This window comes from Dipteris shenzhenensis, chromosome 7 (genome assembly GCF_047967505.1).
Source record: "Dipteris shenzhenensis isolate YYH24624 ecotype China chromosome 7, Dip_SZ_1.0, whole genome shotgun sequence".
In the NCBI taxonomy this organism is placed as follows: Eukaryota; Viridiplantae; Streptophyta; class Polypodiopsida; order Gleicheniales; family Dipteridaceae; genus Dipteris; species Dipteris shenzhenensis.
Window position 1 is genome coordinate 11,562,549 of NC_141602.1, and position 22,806 is coordinate 11,585,354.

Here is a 22,806-nt window from a genome sequence, read left to right on the forward strand (position 1 = left end):
GAAAAAGAGAAGGAGCACTTGCGGAAACATGCGGATAAGCTCTTGCGGAAACTTACGCATAAGCTCTTGCGGATGAATGAGCATAAGCATGAGCTTATGCTTATGCTTATGCATAAGCATAAGCATAAGCATAAGCATAAGCTCATGCTTATGCTCATGCGGAAATAGAGAAGGAGCTTATGCGGAATGAGAGAAGGAGCTTATGCGGAAAAAGAGAATGAGAGAAGCATATGCTTCTCTCATTCTCTATTTCCGCATAAGCTCTTGCGGAAACTTACGCATAAGCTCATGCTCATGAATGAGCATAAGCATGAGCTTATGCTTATGCTTATGCATAAGCATAAGCATAAGCATAAGCATAAGCTCATGCTTATGCTCATGCGGAAATAGAGAAGGAGCTTATGCGGAATGAGAGAAGGAGCTTATGCGGAAAAAGAGAATGAGAGAAGCATATGCTTCTCTCATTCTCTATTTCCGCATAAGCTCTTGCGGAAACTTACGCATAAGCTCATGCTCATGAATGAGCATAAGCATGAGCTTATGCTTATGCTTATGCATAAGCATAAGCATAAGCTCATGCTTATGCTCAAGCGGAAATAGAGGAGGAGCTTATGCGGAAAAAGAGAAGGAGCACTTGCGGAAACTTGCGGATAAGCTCTTGCGGAAACTTACGCATAAGCTCTTGCGGATGAATGAGCATAAGCATGAGCTTATGCTTATGCTTATGCATAAGCATAAGCATAAGCATAAGCATAAGCTCATGCTTATGCTCATGCGGAAATAGAGAAGGAGCTTATGCGGAATGAGAGAAGGAGCTTATGCGGAAAAAGAGAATGAGAGAAGCGTATGCTTCCCTCATTCTCTATTTCCGCATAAGCTCTTGCGGAAACTTACGCATAAGCTCATGCTCATGAATGAGCATAAGCATGAGCTTATGCTCATGCGGAAATAGAGGAGGAGCTTATGCGGAATGAGAGAAGCATAAGCATAAGAGAATAAGAGGGATGCGGAAATAGAGAATAAGGTGGAAAGGAAAGAGAGAAGGGAAAAGAGAGAGGGGGAAAGAGAGAATAAGAGAAGAGGGAAAAAAGAGAAGGGGGAAAATGAGAAAAAGAGAAGGGGGAAGAGAGGGTTCCTACGCCCATCACTGCAGCTAGCGCTTAAGGCGCTAGCTGCAGGCAAATGCAAATAACAAAAAGCTTAAATGGAAAGAAGAGGAAGCACTTACCTGTGAAAGTATGTCCCGCTCGGTGTAGTGGACTGGGCCCACAAAAGAGAGACTATGTCCCTCTCGGTGTAGTGGACTGGCCCTACAAAAGAGAGAAAACAACCCATTTTTTCAAATAAGATGTTAGTGGAAAGAGGAGATCACAAAATCAACTTCTTGAAAGGAGACAAGGAAAGAGAAGATTGAGGAGACAAGGAAAGGAGGAGAGTGAGGAGAAGAGAAGGAAGAGAAGGAAGAGAAATACAGAAAGAAGAGGTGAGTTTCTTTCTTTCTTTCTTGAAATTTCGTTTTTTGTTTGAATCCTTTCTAATCAAGCATGAAAACTAGTTTAAAACTTTAGCAATACAAGTAGAAACACTCACAAAACCAAAGCTAACAAACAAACAACCTACATTGTTGAAAAAAACTCACCTTTTGAAGAACTTTCTTTCTGGAAACCAAAGAGGGAAAAAGGAGAGAGAGGGTGCACAAGAGGTAGGAGGAGGGTGAGGAGTGGGAAATAGGGTAGGAGGTTGCTTGGAATAGATGGGAGGTCAGTGAAAATAGGTGGGAGGAGATTTTGGAGAGCTTAGTTTAGAGATTAGGAAAGCTTTGAGCAAAACGCCGCGGGTTTCGCCGTTTCGGGTTTTAACCCACAGCGTCGCTATATAGCGACGCTTATTCGTCGCTATATAGCGACATTTTTAATTGAAAACGTCGCTATATAGCGATGCTTTCAATTAAAATCGTCGCTATATAGCGACGGAACAGAGCGTCGCTTATTCGTCGCTATATAGCGACGTTTTTAATTGAAAACGTCGCTATATAGCGACGCTTTCAATTAAAATCGTCGCTATATAGCGACGGAACAGAGCGTCGCTATATAGCGACGCTTACTGTTTGTTTTTTAATGAGGCCTCTTGTGACTCAAACATGCTATGCCTATAATTGTCAATATCTCCTCTTACTACATAGCCTTACTATATAGGATTTTTTGTTTCAATCCTTACTATATAGCGATGTCATTCTTTTTATATAGCCTCAAGAGAAGCTCAAATTAAACATGCTATGCTCATAATTGTGTTCATCTCCTCTTCATGCTTATGTTTTGGTTTTATAAGTGTAGATGGAAGGGACGAGTGGAAGCTCATCCGATGATGCGCCAACGCCCGGGAGCACGAACTGGCTTACGGAGAGGTTATATTGTCATTGCACTCATTGCAAGCGAGAAGTACGACATCAACGTCGTATTATCATGCGCCACTTGCGGATGTATGGGGAGGAGCCGGAACCAGTACCCCCCGTTGGTGTTGCACATGTTGATGGATCATCGGTAAGTCAAAGCTATTTAAGTTCGCAATCTTATTGTATACCCGGAATTAGAAGATCTTCTATTTACACGAATGAGCTTATGACAGGATGACGAGGGTGACGAGGGTACACATATACCTTCTCACTTTCAACAAGACTATAGTCTCCCAGATGACGACGAGGGTATGGTCGACATGATGGATTCCATTTTTAGGGGCACTACATCCCACGTACACGTGATGTCAGAGTCTGAGGTGAAAATGCGAGAGTTGCAATCAACACAATTGTACGAGGGTGCCAGGATGTCTAAACTACGTGCTTGTCTCTCAATCTTGAATCTACAAGTACAGTATGGGTGGTCGGATACAAGTGTCTCGGCCTTAATGAGGTTAGCCCTTGCATTAATTTGATTGACTCATTATTTGGATATTGTTTGTTTTGAGAATCATCATTTGGATAGTGTCTTTGTCATAGGTTGCTCCAAAAGATGTTGCCTGCACCAAATACCATGCCCGCATCAAGAGATGAAGCGAAAAAGATGCTAACAATGGTGGGTATGGATTATGATACCATCCATGCTTGCCGTAATGATTGTATTCTCTTTCGTCGTGAGCATGGAGATTTGGCTAGTTGTCCAAACTGTGGGGAACAACGATATAGAGATGACTTGCAGGGTGAGAGGATACCGGTAAAGGTCTTAAGACACTTTCCCATCATTGCAAGAATACAACACATGTTTCGATGCAAATCCATAGCGGAGTTGATGACATGGCATGCATCTCATCGGTCCACTGATCACACATTGAGGATTCCCGCAGATTGTGCGGCTTGGAAGCACATAGATAATCAGTGGCCGGACTTTGCGAGAGAGCCACGCAACTTACATCTTGGGCTAGCCATGGACGGCGTGAATCCTTTCGGGTTACGCTCGACATCTTGGTCGACATGGCCCATAGTCGTGGTGAATTACAATATCCCACCATGGCTAACAATAAAAAAGGGACACCTCATGCTTGCACTACTTGTGCCAAGAAAGTACAAGGCAAGAAACATGGACGTGTACATGGCACCTTTGATAGAGGAGTTACAGATATTATGGAGAGGAGTGCAGGTCTTTGATATTTCCAGAGCTCCTAGGCATACCAATGATATTTCCGTCCGGGGTATCTTGATGTGGACCATGCATGACTACCCAGGATATGGAGAGTGCGCAGGTACGTGGTTATGTCTTTACATGTACAATGAGGGATTATGCTTTTTTTACTCTCTTTTGCACGCATGTCTTGTACTAACATATTCATGCATGCGTGCAGGGCTTGCTACAAGTGGGTACCATGCTTGTCTTGTTTGTGGACCCGCTCTGAAATCGCTTGCACGCTACTCCAAACACATGAGGAAAAATGTTTATGAAGGTCATGCTCGATACCTTCCGCTCGACCATCTCGCACGTGGAGGTCAGCTTGATCCACCACCATCATATTTAAAAGCAAGTGATTGGATTCAAGCTTGGAGGGAGAATGGAGAGGAACCTCCTCCTGGTATGAAGAGGCTATCGATCTTTCACGAGCTTCCTTATTGGGGTCAGTTACAAATCAATCATCTCTTGGATCCAATGCATATCTTTAAGAATGTGGGGGCTACCATTTGGGCACACTTGGTTGGTTCCAAGGACTCGAGAGGAGTGCGAGAAGACTTGCGTGCTATGAATAGGATGTCTCGTTTGTGGCCCCAAGTGCATGCTTCAGGAAAAGTTGTCCTCCCGAAAGCAACGTGGATCCTCTCTACGAGGGAGGAGGCAGCGATCAAGGCAGACATTGCCTCTTTTCAAACACCGATAGGGTACATGCGTTGCTTGAAAGGAGCATTTTCAAAGGACAATAAGCTTAGTGGCCTCAAGTCCCATGATTGGCACAAGGTCTTACAGGTATTCTAAGTAGAATTAGTGTACCGATAATAGTGATGCATTAGCGTAATTATTATTATGTTATATTGTTGACATGATTTCATTGTTGCTTTGATAGTTCATCCTTCCAATTACAATAAAAGGGTGCTTACAAGAAGATGTTAGAAATGCTATATTCAAGATCTGTGGTATTGTGAGGTATGCTTACTATCAATTCGCATTATCTATTTTCTTCATGGACATGTGAAATAGGTGGATATCTCAAATATCTTACATATGCATGGACATGTGAAATAGGTGGATATCTCAAAAAGAGATCTCTATATCGAGCATCGAGAAGGCTAGGGTGGAATCCATCGAAGCCGTATGCTTGCTTGAGAAGCACTTTCCCTCAAGCATTATGACAACTCAAGTCCACTTGCTTGTGCACATAGTTGATGAGGTGGCTATAGCAGGTACTATTCATAATCGATGGATGTTTTTTCTCGAGCGGTTTATGAAAACTTTAAAGGGGTTTGTAAGACAAAGAGCAAGACCAGAAGCAAGCATGGCAGAGGGATGGCTTGTGCAAGAGTCATTAGTATATATCACAGAGTTTCTTGCATCCACGGATCCTGATATGCCGCAAGCTTGGCACAACAAGGATGATGATCGCATCATTGGCGAGGTCCCCCAAGGAAAAGGGATTGAAAGAAAGATGAGCGAAGAGCAAATGGAGAAATTCAATAAGTTTTGTATCCTCAATAGCCCTGAGATGTAGAAGTGGATTGAGAGATATGAAGTGGCCAAAGCAGAAAGAATAAATGCAAGGACGAGATTCAGAGTAATGTACAGGCGATCACAACCATATCCACGAGATCTGGCTCTTCTCCCTACTCACATGTCACTTGATTGGCTACAACTAGCTATACGTAAAGCCGAACGTGATGGAGAGACAATAAACGAGCGCGAGCGGGAGTTATCATCTGGATGTATCGTGCATGTAAGTTTCTTATCTCTTGATGTAATTAAGTAATTATTTGTGGCAATATATGCTATAAAATAGGTGCATCTTCATTGTTTTAATGATGCTCTTTTACAGTACAAAAAGTACAGTGCATTATGGTCATATGGCCGACATTTTCGCATAGAACGCATCGATTCAAAGAGAGTCACGTATGATTGTGGAGTCATGGCTAACTTCACACAAGATAGCCAAGCAAGTGCTTCGGATACCAATCTTCTCTCCTCACAGTTGGATTATTGTGGAACCATACGCGACATCTATGAAATTGATTTCAGACGATTTACTATTTTCATTCTTGATGTAAAATGGTTTAGAACTACTTACAACGGTCCCCATGCAACTGTGAGAAAAGATGGTAGCGGTCTCTTTGCAATAGACTCCACCAAACATTGGACCGATGAAAGTGATACTTTTGTTCTTCCCGAGCACTGTGAGCAGGTGCATACTAATGATTTAATTAGTCGAAGCTTTCGTTTTTTAAGTCCATTGATATATATATAATTGACGACATTTGGCACGTGATTTTTCATCTTCAATATAGGTGGTTTTTCATCCGGATCGTTCTGATCCAAGATGGTGGTACGTGATCCAAGTTGCACCACGAAGTAAGCAGATTTTTGAAGATCGAGATGTGGATATGGAGATGCCACTACCAAATCCGGATCCAATTGATGAATCTAGCGAAGAAGATGTAGATCACCATATGAGGCAAGAGGAAGATGCGCATAATGACATCGCACAGGAGGAGGATGGAGATCACGATATTGACGAGGAAGACAACAATCGTCAAGATCGATCACCACACTTAAGCTTAATTGAAGAAGATGATCAAATACTTTTAGGTGAACGTACGATGCTAGAGTACGATGATGATATAGGAGATCAACTCGGTATAGAGTTGGAGATAGACTTGCTTGGCGCCTTAGACTTGGCTCAAGATGAAACAGTTGATGTAAATGCTCTTATTTAATTTGATTTTTCTCATCTCCAACTTGGACATGAATATATGAGCTTCAAAGGCTTGATGTACATGCTCTCATTTTTTATTTCTCTATGAGCTCAAACATGTATGAAAATTTAAAAAATTTTGTCATTGGAAGAAAATAAATTTTAAGGCTAAAAAAAAAAAAAAACCTCTCTGTAAAACGTCGCTATAATATAGTCTCAGTGTCGCTATATAGCGACCTTTAAAAGTCGCTATATAGCGACTTTTACTAAAGTCGCTATATAGCGACCTTTCAAAGTCGCTATATAGCGACCATTACTAACGTCGCTATATAGCGACGCTTATTAAAAGTCGCTATATAGCGACGATTTACGACACCCGATTTTTATACCGACGATTAACGCTAAGCGGGCGCTAATCGTCGGTACGTAAACGTCGCAATAGGATGCGTGTGTAGTAGTGGTAATGGGAAGTGGAAGTGGGAGTGAGGAGGGAGGAGTGGAATGGGAGAGGGAAGTAATAGGGGTGTATGATAATAAGTATAAAAAATAGTATAATAATATATAAATAGTTTTCATATGGCAAGTGAGTAATGGGAAGTGGAAGTGAGAGTGGGGAGGGAAGAATGGAATGGGAGAGGGGAAGGTAATAGGGGAGTAGGATAATAAGGGAGTGAAATGAGTGAGGGGAGTTAATAGGGGATGAAAAATAGGGTGAGATGGGGAAATATGGGATTTTGGGAAATGGGAGGAGTATGGGACGTGGTGGAAATGTGGGATGGGAGTGGTGGCAATGGGGGAGGAAGAAGAAATGGATGGGGGGAGGGCTAATGGAAGATTGGGATAGGGATGGGGGTCCAATGGGAGAGGGGGAGTAATGGGAGCCAATGGGAGAGGGGATAAATGAAAAGCCAATAGGAGAGAGGGGAGGAATGGAAAGCCAATAGGAGAGGAGGAGGAAAACCTAATTTTTCTTATATATAGTCTTCCTTCTTCATTCATTCTCCCCTCATTTCATTCATTGAAGCAAGAAAGCAAGGACGATCAAGAAAGCAAGGAAGGAAGAGCAAGAAAGCAAGAAAGAGCAAACTTACAAACTTTTTCCAGATACTTGCAAATTTTTTTGATTAATTCTTTATCTAAATTTTTTAAAAAAAATTTGAAGAGAGAGGAACTAGAGAGAGAAAGGTTCCTGCCAGGAGGGGAGAAGAAGGAGAGGATGGAGGGGTGGGAGGGAAGGGAGGAGGAGGGGAGGGAGAGGCGGGGGCGGCGGGGTCGAGGGGGGGAGGGGGGAAGGGGGGCAGGGTGGGAAGGGGGGGGGCTGGGGCAGCCTCCCTTTTGATTAATTCTTTATCTAAATTTTTTAAAAAAAATTTAAAGAGAGAGGAACTAGAGAGAGAAAGCTTCTTGCCAGGAGGGGAGGAGAAGGAGAGGATGGAGGGGCGGGAGGGAAGGGAGGAGGAGGGGAGGGAGAGGCGGGGGCGGGGTCAAGGGGGGGAGGGGGGAAAGGAGGGGGGAAGGGGGGCGGGGGGGGGAAGGGGGGGGGCTGGGGCAGCCTCCCCTGGAGGGGAGGAAGGAGAAGGGGGGAGGAGGGGGTTGGCGGCCGTGTGGAGGGGGGGAAGGGGAGGGGAGGGGGGGAAGGGGGGCAGGGGGGAGGGGGGGGGATGGGGTGGTGGAGGGGGAAGGGGGTGGGAGGGGGGCGGGGGGCTAGCAGGGGGGGGAAGGGGGGAGGGGGGGGGCGCCCCCCTCTAGGGGGAAGGGGGGCAGAGGGGAAGGGGGGGGCTCACCGCCGTGGCCGCCAGACCCCCTGGAGGGGGGGAAGGGGGTATGGGTGGGTGGAGGGAGAAGGGTGTGGGAGGGGGGCTGGGGGGGGTCTGGTAGCCGTGGCCGCCAGCTCTGTGGAGGGGGGGAAGGGGGGAGGGGGGGCTGGCGCCCCGGTCCAGGGGAAAGGGGGGATGGGGGGTGGAGGGGGAAGGGGGTGGGAGGGAGGGTTGGCAGCCGCGACCGCCAGGGGGAAGGGGGGGGCAGGGGGGAAGGGGAGGGGGGGAGCGGGAGGGGAGGGGAGGGGGGGGGAGGGGTTGAGGGGGGGAGAGGGGGGGGGCAGAGAGGGGGAGGGGTTCTGGTGGCAGAGGGAGGGGAGGGGGGGAGGGGAGCGAAAGGAGAGAGAGGAGAGAGAGAGGGAGAGAGAGAGAGGGGAGAGGAGGGAGGGGAGTGAGACAGAGAGTGAGGGGAGGGAGAGAGAAAGAGAGAGAGAGAGTGAGGAGGGAAGGTATGGGAGAGAGAGAGAGAGTGTGAGGGAGAGAGAAACAAGGGTGTAGAGGGAGAGAGGTCGAATTCTTACAAAAGTGACAAATAAGATTTGACCTAGGAAAAGAATGAAAGGGACTTACTAGAAGAAAGTATCAAGAAGAATGTTGAACACAAATTTGAATTCTTACAACTAAGAGTAGAACTACCACGAGCAAGAGCGACAAATAAGATTCTTGCTCAAATAAGATTTGACTTACTATCATGAGCAAGAGCGACAAATAAAATTCTTGCTCAAATAAGATTACTATCACAAGCAAGAGCGACAAATAAGATTCTTGCTCAAATAAGATTACTATCACAAGCAAGAGTGACAAATAAGATTTGACTTACTATCACGAGCAAGAGCGACAAATAAGATTTGACCTCGATTTGACTTACGAGAAGAATGAAAGGGCTTACGAGAAGAAAGTATCAAGAAGAATGTTGAACACAAATTTGAATTCAAAAGGAACGTACGAGAAGAAACTATGAGAAGAATGTTGAACACAAATTTGAATTCAAATGTATAATGAATTCAAATTTCCCTCCCTTTTTTGAAAATTCAAATTTATGTGTAGGAGGAGTGGGCTAGTTTTTCTTATATATACTCTTCTTTCCATTCATTCATTCTCACTCTCTCCTCATTTCATTGAAGCAACCAAGAGCTGAAGAGAAAGGATAAGCGGAGCCTTACTTTTTTCACTTTTTCCAAGTACTTGCATTCTTTTTCATTCGTCTTGTAATTCTTTTTCTTTACTTACAATTCTTTTTCAATTAGTTTCTTGTTAAAGTTTTTGAGTTTTATTTCTTAAAATTTGTCTTGTAATTCTTTTTCTTTACTTACAATTCTTTTTCAATTAGTTTATTGTTGAAGTTTTTGATGAGGGGGGTCTTTTAGAAGGCATTACAATTCTTTTTAAATTAGTTTCTTATTTGAGTTTTTGAGTTCTATTTTAATTAGTTTCTTATTTATATTTGAGTTTGTAAATTTGAGAAATGAGAGAATAGGGAGGGAGAGAAAGAGAGAGGAGAGAGGAGAGAGGGAAAGAGAGAAATTAAGAGAGAGAAGAGGGGCTCTTAGCGACCGTGGCTGCTAAAGGGAGAGAGACAATAGAAATGAGAGAGAGAATGAGAAATGAGAGGAGTAGGGAGGGAGAGAAAGAGGGAGAGGAGAGAGGGAGAGAGAGAGAGAGAGATTCACAGAGAGAAGAGGGGCTCCTTAAATGAGAGAGAAGAGTAGGGAGGGAAAGAAAGAGAGAGGAGAGAGGGGGAGAGAGATTAAGAGAGAGAAGAGGGTCTCCTAGCGGCTGTGGCTGCTTGAGGGAGGGAGAGAGTAGGGAGAGAGAGGGAGAGAGAGAGAAAGAGAGAGAGGGAGAGAGAGAGAAAGAGAGAGAGGGAAAGAGAGAGAGGGAGAGAGAGAGAAAGAGAGAGAGGGAGAGAGAGGGAGAGAGAGAGAGATGTTTATCCGTGGCGAGAGGAGAGAGGGAAAGAGAGAAATTAAGAGAGAGAAGAGGGGCTCTTCGGGGCCGTGGCCGCCAAAGGGAGAGAGACAATGAGAAATGAGAGAGAAGAGTAGGGAGGGAGAGAGACAAGAGATTAAGAGATAGAAGAGGGGCTCCTTAAATGAGAGAGAAGAGTAGGGAGGGAAAGAAAGAGAGAGCTGAGACGTGGCCGCCAAAGGGAGAGAGAGAATGAGAAATGAGAGAGAAGATTAGGGAGGGAGAGAAAGAGAGAGAGGGAGAGAGAGAATAAGAAATGAGAGAGAAGAGTAGGTAGGGAGAGAAAGAGAGAGAGGGAGAGAGACAAGAGATTAAGAGAGAGAAGAGAGGCTCCTTAAATGAGAGAGAAGAGTAGGGAGGGAAAGAAAGAGAGAGCTGAGAGAGGGAGAGAGAGAAGAGAGTCTCCTCGTGGCAATGAGAGAGAAGAGTAGGGAGGGAAAGAAAGAGAGGGAGGGAGGAGAGAGAGAGGGAGAGAGAGAGAGAGAAGAGAGGAGGGAGACTTAGGGAGAGAGAAAGAGAGAGAGGGAGAGAGGGGGAGAGAGAGAGAGAGAGAGAGAGAGAGAGAGAGAGAGAGAAGAGAGGAGGGAGACTTAGGGAGAGAGAGATAAAGAGAGAGGGAGAGAGAATGAACTTCTAGCGGCCGTGGCCACCAAGAGAGGGAGGTAGAGAGAGAGAGAGAGAGAGAGAGAGAGCAGGAAGATGGGCATAGTTGTGGGTGGAGAGTTGCCTACAATTGCATGTTGATTTTCAAAGAAATTTTCTCACTTAAGCCACAGATCTCATCGGAAGACTCTTTGGAGCTCAAATATTCACAGGAGGATATACAATTATTTAGGGCTGAAATCATTCGAGACCTACTTGCTGCCATTAGAATACAACGTGCAACTGAAGCAATATCAGAGCTTGCATTTAAGGAAGAGGAGACTGAGTCTACCGTGAAAGCACTACACACTACAGAGAAGAAGTAGAGACTGAGTGTACACCTACAGCACCACAGCCTCCACTGGAAGCATCAGAAGAGTTGCCACAGCCTCCGCTTGCATTTAAGGAAGAGGATACTGAGTCTACTCCGAAAGCACTACATACTACAAAAGAAGTAGAGACTGAGTGTACATCTAGAGCACCACAGCCTCCATTGGAAGCATAAGAAGAGTTGCCACAGTCTCCACTAGAAGCATCATAAGAGTTGTGATGCATGTATGATGTTGTGTTTATAGTTTTTGTTGATTATAGACCAATTTGTGACTTATTACTTAAGTGGCATTTACTGATGATATTTATATAATTATTTCATGCACACAATTTTATGATATGAATGTGTGATGATGTGATTATTTGGAAATAAATCCTTGTGTGATGATAATTTTGATATGAATATGTGATGATGTAATATTTGTAATATATTTCTTCATGCACACAATTTTATGATATGAATGTGTGATGATGTGATTATTTGGAAATAAATCCTTGTGTGATGAGAATTTTGATATGAATATGTGATGATGTAATATTTGTAATAATTTCACTCACAAGTATCAATTCCCAATGCTCCACTCAAAGTACATCATTCCCATTGCTCTGCAAAATTTTATGCAAAATTTTATTCAGTTGGACAGTCTCCACTCACTTAAAGTAGAGCATTCCCAATGCTTCTCTCACTTTATTCCAACCCTTATCCTTATCATAGCGAACACATCGTGCCTTAGTGCACTTGTATTCTTCCATCCTAGTCTCAAATCACTTAAAGTAGAGCATTCCCAATGCTTCTCTCACTTTATTCCAACCTTATCCTTATCATAGCAAACACATCATGCCTTAGTGCACTTGTATTCTTCCATCCTAGTCCTTCCACAAATGCTCTCTTATTTCTTACATCCTAGTACTTCTGATTAACTTGTATTCGTCTTTCACTTTACATCTTCCCTCACTTTCTATCCCTTCAAGACACTCTCTTATTTCTTACATCCTAGTCCTTCTAATTAACTTGTATTCATCTTATCGCTCTCTCTCTCTCTCACTTGTAATATATTTCACTCGCAAGTATCAATTCCCAATGCTCCACTCACTTAAAGTACAACATTCCCAATGCTCTGCAAAATTTTATTCAGTTGGACAATCTCCACTCACTTAAAGTAGAGCATTACCAATGCTTCTCTCACTTTATTCCAACCCTTATCCTTATCATAGTGAACACATCGTGCCTTAGTGCACTTGTATTCTTCCATCCTAGTCCTTCCACAAACACTCTCTTATTTCTTACATCCTAGTCCTTCTCAATAACTTGTATTCTTCTATCCTAGTCCTTCCACAAACATTCTCTTCTTTCATCCATCCTGATAACTTGTATTCTTCTATCCTAGTTCTTCCACAAACACTCTCTTATTTCATCCATCCTAGTGCTTCTCATTAACCTGTATTCTTCCATCCTAGTCCTTCCACAAACACTCTCTTCTTTCTTCCATCGTAGTCCATCTCCCTTTCTTTATCATCTCCCCACCCATGGATGTCCTTGGCATTGTCGAAGACGTGGAGTTTGGAATTAACGGTCTCAAAGAATGGATTGCTGACCAAGGAGCACAGAGAGAGGCTAGAATTTGATAAGGTTCTCCTTTGACACACATGGAGAGAGAGGAATTTGATGCACAAAGGCACGCAGAGAGGGAGGAGACTCTCAAGATAGCAAAGAGTGAAAGACTTTTAAGACATATGATAAAAGCACGACAAGATCTCTTAGGCTTCTTAAGTAACCTTTGTTATCACAGCTCTCATCATGGGTGATTTGATGTGGATGCTGAGAGAAAAATAACAGCCTCACAGAGAAATTATAAAGAAACAATTTGTGATTGCTTTTCTTCTTTGCATGTAATTATGTTGAGGATACAGCTGTGGAGGCAGTGAAAGATTGGGTTATTGAGAAGATAAGAGAGACCAATGATGAGATCTTCCAGACTTTGGGTGATTAAGAAGATAAGAGAGACTGTATTAAGGTGTTTTTTGACACCATATGGCTTTGAGTTATATGATCTACTTCTTATACAAATGTGATGTGCTCTTTTTGAAATGTACTCTAGTTTTAATAACATGTCACGCCATTTTTTCTAGTTTGATTTTTTAAAATCTTACTTTTTGTCTCTTTTAACAATGTGATGTCCTCTATTTTTAATATACTCTAGTTTTAATAACATCTCACGTCATTTTTTCTAATTTGATTTTTTAAAATCTTCCTTTTTGACTCAATGTTTTGTTTTATAAGAGCCTCTTTTTTTTAAATTTTTTATCCAAAATTATCTCAAAAAATGATTTTGGACAGTGCACGAGTCCAAAATTAATGAAATAGGTGTTCCTAACTTCAAATGAGCTCTCCATTTTATCCAATGCAGCTAAATTTGTAGAATGGGTCTCTGTCATAGCTTGTATTCTATGTTTGTGGTCATTCTACTTTTCCATGGTGTCTTTAAAGCTCTTGTGCTCATGGGATTCTTCAATCAAATTTAGAGGTGGTTGCATTGCTGAAGTAGAAGGGAGTGCCTCCATATTGACTTCATCCATTTCTTCTCCCTCTATTGCCTGTAAACAAATATGAGAGATTAGATTCATTATCTTTAAATTTAAATCTTATTTAAAAATTTGTATTTAGTTGAGAAATAGAGAGTTCATACCGCTAAGTATTGTAGTAGTGGCCTTTTTTCATAACTGTGCGAGCCATAATTATCAAAGAAGGCATCATCATGTTTGTCTTCATCCACCAACCTCTCTCAGAACGGGTCATGTAAGTCCATCTTTTCATCATCATCAATTGGGACATTATGATCTTCAAGGTAATCATCCATGTCATCAGTGTCCTTGTGGTCTATCTCTTTTTCATAGCCTGTGGTTTGCTTGAAGCTGAAAATAAGCCATGAAATGCTTGTTTTCAATAATATTTGTGGAGTTTCCTTTTCTGAGGAGATCCTCAAATAAATATCCCATCCTGCACAAGGTGACCTCCCAACCTGCCGGTAGCAAATTCTCCATCATGGTAAGCAAGAGACTCCCACTTTTTGCAGAACTTCCATAGTTGTTTTTTTGATAATGTATGGACCTGGGAATATCTTGCTCTTCTAGCATCAATCTCAAATTATTTGAATTCCCTCTTATGTTCTTTTGTAAGGAGTGATCAGGGTTGGGACTCCACATACACAAAAAGAATGATTCAAGAGATTGAATCGCTATGCCACATTCTCTCTTGCCTCTCTTTGCTGCATAAACACCACTATAGATCTTCAAATCTGATGAATATGCTCGCTCTAGAGTAACATGCATGGCTTCTTTGTCTTTTTTATCAACAAAAATGACAATGTTGCAAATTTCCACTTTGCTAATGGTGGTATATACTATTCTATCAATGAAGTTATGGATATCATCGCTAGAAACTTCATTGATAAAGAATAGTTGTGGCTTATCCCATGTTGACTCATTTTTGATGAAGTCATCTTCTGAAACTCCCCTGAAGTTCACAAGCTTTCCAAACTCTACCGTAACCTCTACATTGAATTGAAAGCTTTGGTGCATATCTGTCGGCATCCTTATCTCGCTGATTAATCTTTCCACATATGCAACCACCTGTTGTGGGATTTATTTTCTCATGTAAGAGGTTACTATTTTTGACCCATCTTCATCCTTTTTAATCCACCTGTTTGCCCATAGCTTTACCTTGGGTGTTGACAAAGAAGCTATATGCTTGACCACATTATAATCAATGTTACAATGAGTAAGTGGAATTTGTTTCTCTGACAGCAAATACTTAATGGCACTATGCACTGCATCACGCCTCACCTATACATTGATGCATTCTTCCATGCAGTGGTCTTTGTCTTTCTTTCCAAAAAACCATTATTTCTTTAAAATTTTTTGTGCTGCCATGATGCATACTTGTCAGGTAAGTACTTTATAGGCCTCCACATCCTTGCCGTCAACTCCTTCTTATCCATTACCTTTGACTTTCCGGAGATAAACAAAGGAGCTTCATAGGTCAACTGTCCACGCTCACAAGCAATGCACGTTTCAAGCATCTCATTGAACACTTCAACAGGATGAAATATGATAGAAGTGCAGTCGGCATATCTATCCCTCACCACCTTGAGGCTTGTCATATTTTTTTCTCGCTCTTGAGTTCCCCTAGGCACAGCTATAGTCAAAGAAGTATAGAAGTTTGTGAGTGTGTCGGCGCCTGCTTTTGTGACCTTTCACTTCAAATCAGGATTTGGAGAACCAAATGTTGTCCATATAACCCTTGCCTTCTGTAAGACCTCTGATGTTGAGGATATCTTACGCTTTCCATGGACATAATGATTAAGTCTTTCGGACTCAATCAAATACTTGATCTCATGCTTGAATATACAGATTGTTACAGGATAATAATGGAATGAACTTATCTTTGCAAATTTTTTAGAAGTGAGTCTTTTGACCTCCTTTTCTTCTTTTGCGATTTGATTACAAGCATAAGCCCAATGTTGACCATCAATGGGCTGGAATCTGCAATGAAGGAGGAATTCCTTCTTTGTTTCCTTTAGCATATTCTCACCTTGTGCCTCTTCGCCATGTTCATCTGGAATATTTTTAAGAGTGTCTTTAAAGAATCGACTGAAGGTTTCCTCGAAATGTGTAGGCCCTGTAAATGTTATTTGATCCAAAAAACCATTTTTGATTGGACAAACATTATTGGGCGCAAGACCACCATGCTTGCCACAGGTTTCTTACCATCTCTCAAAGCCTCATATATTAGTGCATAGGATATATCAAGGCTTCGGCTATTAGTAAAGATAGCTGTAGCTTCCACATCTTTGGCACTCACAAACCACATCCTTTGAGCCTAGATATGTCCCACATCATCATCTGTTACTGCTTCATTAAGACTCAGATTAAGATTTTTGATTGATGTGAGTTCATCCTGATCATCTTCAGCCTCGAGTTTTGAGTCTTCTTCATCTTTCTCTTCTTTTAATCGTTTTTCATCCACATTATTTCTCTCTACAGTGGGACGATGCCTTTTTTTACTGCTTGGAACCGTGGCTCTTGTAGTACTAGCCTTTTGCATTTCACGTTGTGGTTTGCTAGCAAGAGCTTCTAGCATAACTGTAGTGGATCGACCTTGATCTTCTTCAATTTTTTTAAATTCCCATGCACTCAAGTCTTGTGTTTCATCATCCTTAGTTACATCCACCATTTTTTGCTCTAGAAGTTTGCGCTCATGTTCTATACGTTTGTGATAGTGTGCATGTTCTTCTTGTCCCTGCATCGAAGTCTGATCTTTTTGATCTCCTTCATGTGAAGATCCTTGAATATGAGGAGAATATTGTGCATCCTGAAAGTACTCAAACATTATCTTTGCATGCATTCTTTTTGCCACCACACTAGGAAATTGCTCCCAAGTATATGCAAGAGCCTCCAATGCACTTTGCAGCTCTAGAAACTTTGATGGTTGAGGAGGAGGCATCACAAAGGTCTTTGAGTCTCTCCTTGACACAACAAAATGAAGACCGCCAACTTCAGGATCTGAACTCTTTGTAAAAATATCCATAAAAGTCTCTTTTGGCTCTAACATTATGCCTACTACAAGGCTTGAAGTCATATCTTTTTTTAAGAAAGTAGCATCCCATGGATCTTCAACATCATTGAACTCCCTTTTTGACATAAGTAGAAAGAGTCTCTTTTCCTTTTGATGAAGAAACCAAGCTCTTCTGCCCATGTGATATCGAGTCCACCTACTAAAGCCATTGGGGCTATATTCCTTTCCCCCAAGAAATGAAACCTGCTTCTTAAGCGACAGCCAATGTATGTCTGCTGACAGACATTACATCTCCACCATCCGTTGTCTAGCATCATAATACTATTCTCCATGTTTGCGACAACTTCACTCACATCTATAGACTCCGTTGTTATGTCAACATCCATACTAGTGGGTGGCTGTAAATGGTGTGCACCGTCGCCTCTGCATCGTGGCATTGTCCTATTCACATCTCCCATGAAGTGCCATAACATCCTCGCCGTTGAGCCTGGAAATTCTTGATGGCAGATATCACATCTCCAATGATTTCTTGCTATCATTGTAACATAGTTGTGTGCTACTGTTGAGCCTCCATTCCTCTCTGGAGCATTTTAAACCTAACTTCCAACATGTGAGTACTCCATGCAAGCTTGCTAGACCTTGAGAGAGAGAAATCATCCAACTATCTTGCCCCCTCCCGATGTGGTTCGATGATTATAAACGTGGTAATCTACCTATTAAAACAGGCATGGGATGGAAAATTGCTTTTTCCCACATCCTTCTCTCTCTTGAGTAAGCATCTATCTGCACTAGGATCATCTACAACATCATGCTCTATTGACGGATGTCGGTATTTTACACACACTAGTGTAGCAGCTAGCATCACTTACACAAGTACATTAATGTTGCAAGCAATTGGATAATATGTTCCAAGTTTGAACATTGAAGTAAAACAATTGTAATGCCATCTAAATACTATAGCAGTACTTACAACCGGTATGATATCCATCAACAAAATTGATGACATCATTGTACGTTAATTTTAAATAGCACAATACTTTTAACAAAACGTAGCATATTCAGATCCATCCTCAAAAAATCATCCCAAGAGATTATGCCAAGGCTGCATTACATGTTCCAATGTTTCTAGACGATACTCCCACCATTGGAGATCTAGAATATGGCCAGCATAGTGGAGGTCATTGTGAGCATGATTACTTTTGAAACATCTTTTGCAAAGTGGCACGACGAATGGTGCTGTAGCCAATGTTGTCACCTATGGGTCTTCTATTTTCCTTTTGAAGAGGTCTCGCTCAGTAGTCCACCACGCCATGTAAGCATTGCCCAAAATCGGACCTTTCACGTCTGATTTTCAAATGGCAAACCATACCAACCTCATTGCATCAGCTGCATCAGCTATTCTCTTCCAAAATCTAGCAGTGTGAGCCATTTGCTTCATGTCTGTGAATTCAATATGAGCATTTTGTGAGGTTGACTCAGCTATCCACTCGCTAGCTTCTACAATGAATAATGTCTCCATTACAACTCCCTGTAGCTTGAGCAAACGGTCCAACATTATATAGTTTGTTTCGAAACGTGTTTCGCCACGTTTCAAAAACTCTAGTGGATGGTGTGCAGGTTAGTGGTTTTTGAATATGTCCAACACAATCCTTGCTGATTTATACCAATCCTCAAGCACAAGGTCAAGGTAATGGCAAGAGCACAGCGATGCCAAAATGGTAGGATATTTTTGATTTATAATTTTTCCAGCTTTCCTATAGTTCTTCACATTGTGGGTGATTATCTGAACAATGCTATGCTCCCCAACATCTAGGATTATAGCCTCCAATTGTTCAGCAATGTATTCACCTATCTTGGAATTACCACTTGCGCCGATGGATTGATGAAAAGCCTCCCCCTTAAATGTCACTACCATGATATTGATAAGAGGATTCTTGGTGAAATTTTTCCATCCATCACTAACAATGGTACATCCTGTTCTCTCAATACCATCATATACTACTTGCTCCATCTCTAGTTTCATCCTCTCATAGTATGCATCCAGGGAGTTGTTGCAGACAGCATTGTAACTGGGCAATGTAAATCTTGGACCCACCTTTAGTACAGATATCTTGTTGCGCTTTCTCTATATGTTTTTTTCTAAATGACTCTTCCAAAGATCTTTGTTGTAGACATTCACGCGATTGCAAATGAGAAATGCCACTAGATTGTCCACTATCCATATACTTCCTAGAGCAACTTGCCATCTATGTGAACAAGGCCACACCACTACTTTGAGGTGACACATCTACAGATTGACTAGCTAGAGCTATGAGTAAATCATTAGGCATACATTCTTGAGGTTGGGATTGGTGATGTGTGACTATATCATCTACCTAGTTGTCTATACTTTTAGGCATTTGCTGCCTAGAGTGGCTATAACTCTCTCAACTCCTGGCCCCTTGCATTTTCCAATCTATTTGTTGCTATCACCCAAGAAGTGCTTTTGCATTCTTGTGTCAGAGCGTGAGTACTCTTCATGGCAAAAGTTGCATTTCCACTTCTTTTTAGGCAACATTGTAACGTAATCGTGAGCCTTTGTTGGATTTCTTCCTCATTTTTTTGGAGCCATGCTTCCAATAAAGGCTCTAAGAGAAACATACAAAAACTCATATAAGTTCTATGTATATTCACATTAGTAATCATGTTCTAGATATTGCCATATCATTTAGGATCTAGGACACATCACATTATCTTGAATCATTTGTAGTTCTATGTCCAATATCAATGTGGCTATTTGGAACACTAACTTAGAATACTCCATGCAAGCTTGCTAGACCTTGAGAGAGAGAAATCATCCAACTATCTTGTCCCCTCTCGATGTAATTGGATGATTGTGAATGTGGTAATCTACCTCTTGAAAAAGGTGTGGGATAGAAAATTGCATTTTCCCACGTCCTCTCTTTCGAGTAAGCATCTATCTGCACCATGTTCATCTGCAACATCATGCTCTATTGACAGATGTCAGTATTTTATACACACTGGTGCAGTAGCTAGCATTACTTACACAAGTACTTATAAATAATTTTACTACTACTTTCTAAGCTATGAGAAATTGTTTTACTACTAATTTCACTACAAGGCATAGGCCCTTTTCTGATGAAAATGCCGATATTTTTTACATTAATTTTTTTTTAAAAAACGGATGCAAAGGTCGTTATTAAAGTCGTTAAAAGCATCGAAAAAGAACAGTCATTATAAAGCATCGTTATATAGCGATGCTAATAAAACGTCGCTATATAGCGACACTGATAATCATCGCTATATAGCGACATTGGTAAACGTCGCTATATAGCGACCATTAACAGAACAAAAAAAAAAGCATTAGTGGGGCTAAATAGGGCCAGATCAAGCCTTGTTTTGCCCCACTAATGTTTTTTTTTTTTGTAATTACAAAAAAAAGTTTTTTATTACAAAATTTCCCTTGCGAAAAGGGTGATACAAAATCACTTAAATGAAATGATCAAGCAACAAAAGCATATACATGTCGAACATATACAACATTGTTTGTTACAAAATTACCCTTTCGAAAAGAGTGATACAAAATAGCTCAAACGAGCCGATATACAAAATGACATACATGGCAAAGTATATGCAAACTGCTACTACTACTCGTTCGAATCGTCCTCATCGTCCTCATCCTTGTCCTCATCTTGTTGGCCTGATCCTTGGTCCTCATGAGGTGTGCCTTCTCCCTGACCCTTGTCACGTGTGTCTGATCCGTGGCCCTCATGATCGCTCGCCTCCGGTGATGGGACGCTCGAGCTTTGACCCTAAGAGTAAACCATATAAATTGAAAATTAGATTGGAACTTAAAGAATAAAACAATTTAAAAAGTGACATTACAAGTAGGAGTAGACTTATACTGTGCGAGCAACCACCTCAGCTCAATCAACCATCGCTCCCATTGCCTCTTGCTCAATAAACCACGGCTTTGTTCCTATGCGAAACACAGGTCGCGTCTCTGCATCTGTAGGAAGATGACCCATTGCAGCTTGCTGTGGATCCAATTTACGAGAGTTAGATAAAGTGCACGTAATATGTAGTAAAACAAATAGAACAATACATTAAATGAGAAGAAGTAGACTTATCACAGTTGCCTCGAGTGCCAACTGTCTGCCTGCACCAAAGTGCGAAGTACCTATGGTGTCCAGCTGTCTCCTCGCAACCCTCCTCTGACCCTCGAACATTTCGGGATGGTCCTATTCTGCTTCTTGAAGAAATTCCAATCAGATTTGTTTGCCCAGTTGGGTTTAGCCATCCCCTTTGCCATGGAAGTACGCAAGGTTGATCTACAATGCTTTAAGACCAAACCCATGTGCTCTCGCATATAATTCTCATTAAACTCCCAATTTTGCGGGTTAGGGTATTTTTATTTTAATTCATCAATGACCGCCTGCTTCTTTTGGTCATCTTGATACCGCCAATCGGTAGCAATGCCGCTCTTGAAGTGATGGCTCATCAATTGCCTCATGGTGGCCATCACTACTTTGCCCTTTCTATCTTCTATTATCTCTCCGACATCCGTGATTTGATGGGAGAGGTCCTCGACTGGGTAAGGAGGACTGATGGTAGTGGCAGAGTCAGAAGGAGTGGAAGTTGTGCGAGTGCTTCTAGAGTGAGGAGTAGCAGCGCGAGTAGGAGAGGGCAAGGGACCTGACTGATACTGTGTCTCAGGACCAAGTGGAGACCTGTAGGGATGTGAGTGTACTGACTCGTCTACATCTCCCAGTCAGCACAACATAAGCGACCCCTCCTGCTCTTCCTTCCCTTACAATAGGCATGCACAGGTGATGACCCCTCGGTAGGAGGGGCACGAGGGGACGGCTGGGCAGTAGGTCCAACTGTTGGTGTAGGAGAGGGAATTGCTGAGGTCTTTTGAGATAGCAGAGAGAAGAATCTCGCTGCCTCCTCATCAGTCATCTGGGCTACAAACTCATCGAGACTCCCGACAAAGCCATGTGCTACTAGCGAAGGAGTTCCTCGAGGGGTAGTCGCAGTGCTACATCCGAGAGGAGTCGAACCAGGGGTAGTCATAGTGCTAGGTCCGAGAGGACTCGGACCAGGGGTAGTCACAATGCTACATTTGAGAGGAGTTATCGTGTTACCTGAGAGGAATCAAAGTCCTCTGGGACATAGGGATAGTGATGTCTCCTTCTGTGAGGCTATCCGTACTCATCGGACGTGCGACGTGATCCCATGTCTAACATAGACACAAACACGAAAACAAAAAACAAAAAACAAACATAAAAGCATAGGCATAGGCATAGGCATAGGCATAGGCAAATACATATGCTTATGATCAAAAGAGGAAAATGAGACATGCTCATGAGAGAAGGAAAAGAGGGAAAAGAGGGGGGGAAAGAGAGAGGAAAGGAGAAAACGAAGAGAAGGAAAGAGATATTGAGAGAGGGACAAGAGGGAGGGAAAGAGAGAAGGAAAAGAGGAGATTAAATGAGGGAAAAAAGGGAGGGAAAGTGAAAAAGAGATTGAAAGAGGGAGACATATGCTCATGCATAAGCATAAGCATAAGAGAAGGAGACATACACTCATGCTTATGCTTATGCATGAGCATAAGAGAAGGAGACATATGCTTATGCTTATGCATGAGCATAAGAGCATGAGCATGAAAGAGGGGAAAGAGGGGGGAAAAGAGGGAGGAAAAGAGGAAAAGAGATTCAAAGAGGGGAACGAGGAAAAGAGGAGAAGGAGAAGGAGAAGGAGAATGAGACATATGCTCATGCTTATGCATGAGCATATGTCTCCTTCTCTTATGCTGATGCATAAGCATGAGCATATGTCTCCTTCTCTTATGCATAAGAGGAGACATATGCTCATACATAAGCATAAGCATAAGAGAAGGAGACATATGCTCATGCTTATGCATCAGCATAAGAGAAGGAGACATATGCTCATGCTTATGCTTATGCATGAACATAAGAGAAGGAGACATATGCTTATGCATAAGAGGAGACATATGCTCATGCATAAGCATAAGCATAAGCATAAGAGAATGAGACATATGCTCATGTTTATTCTCATGCATGAGCATAAGAGAAG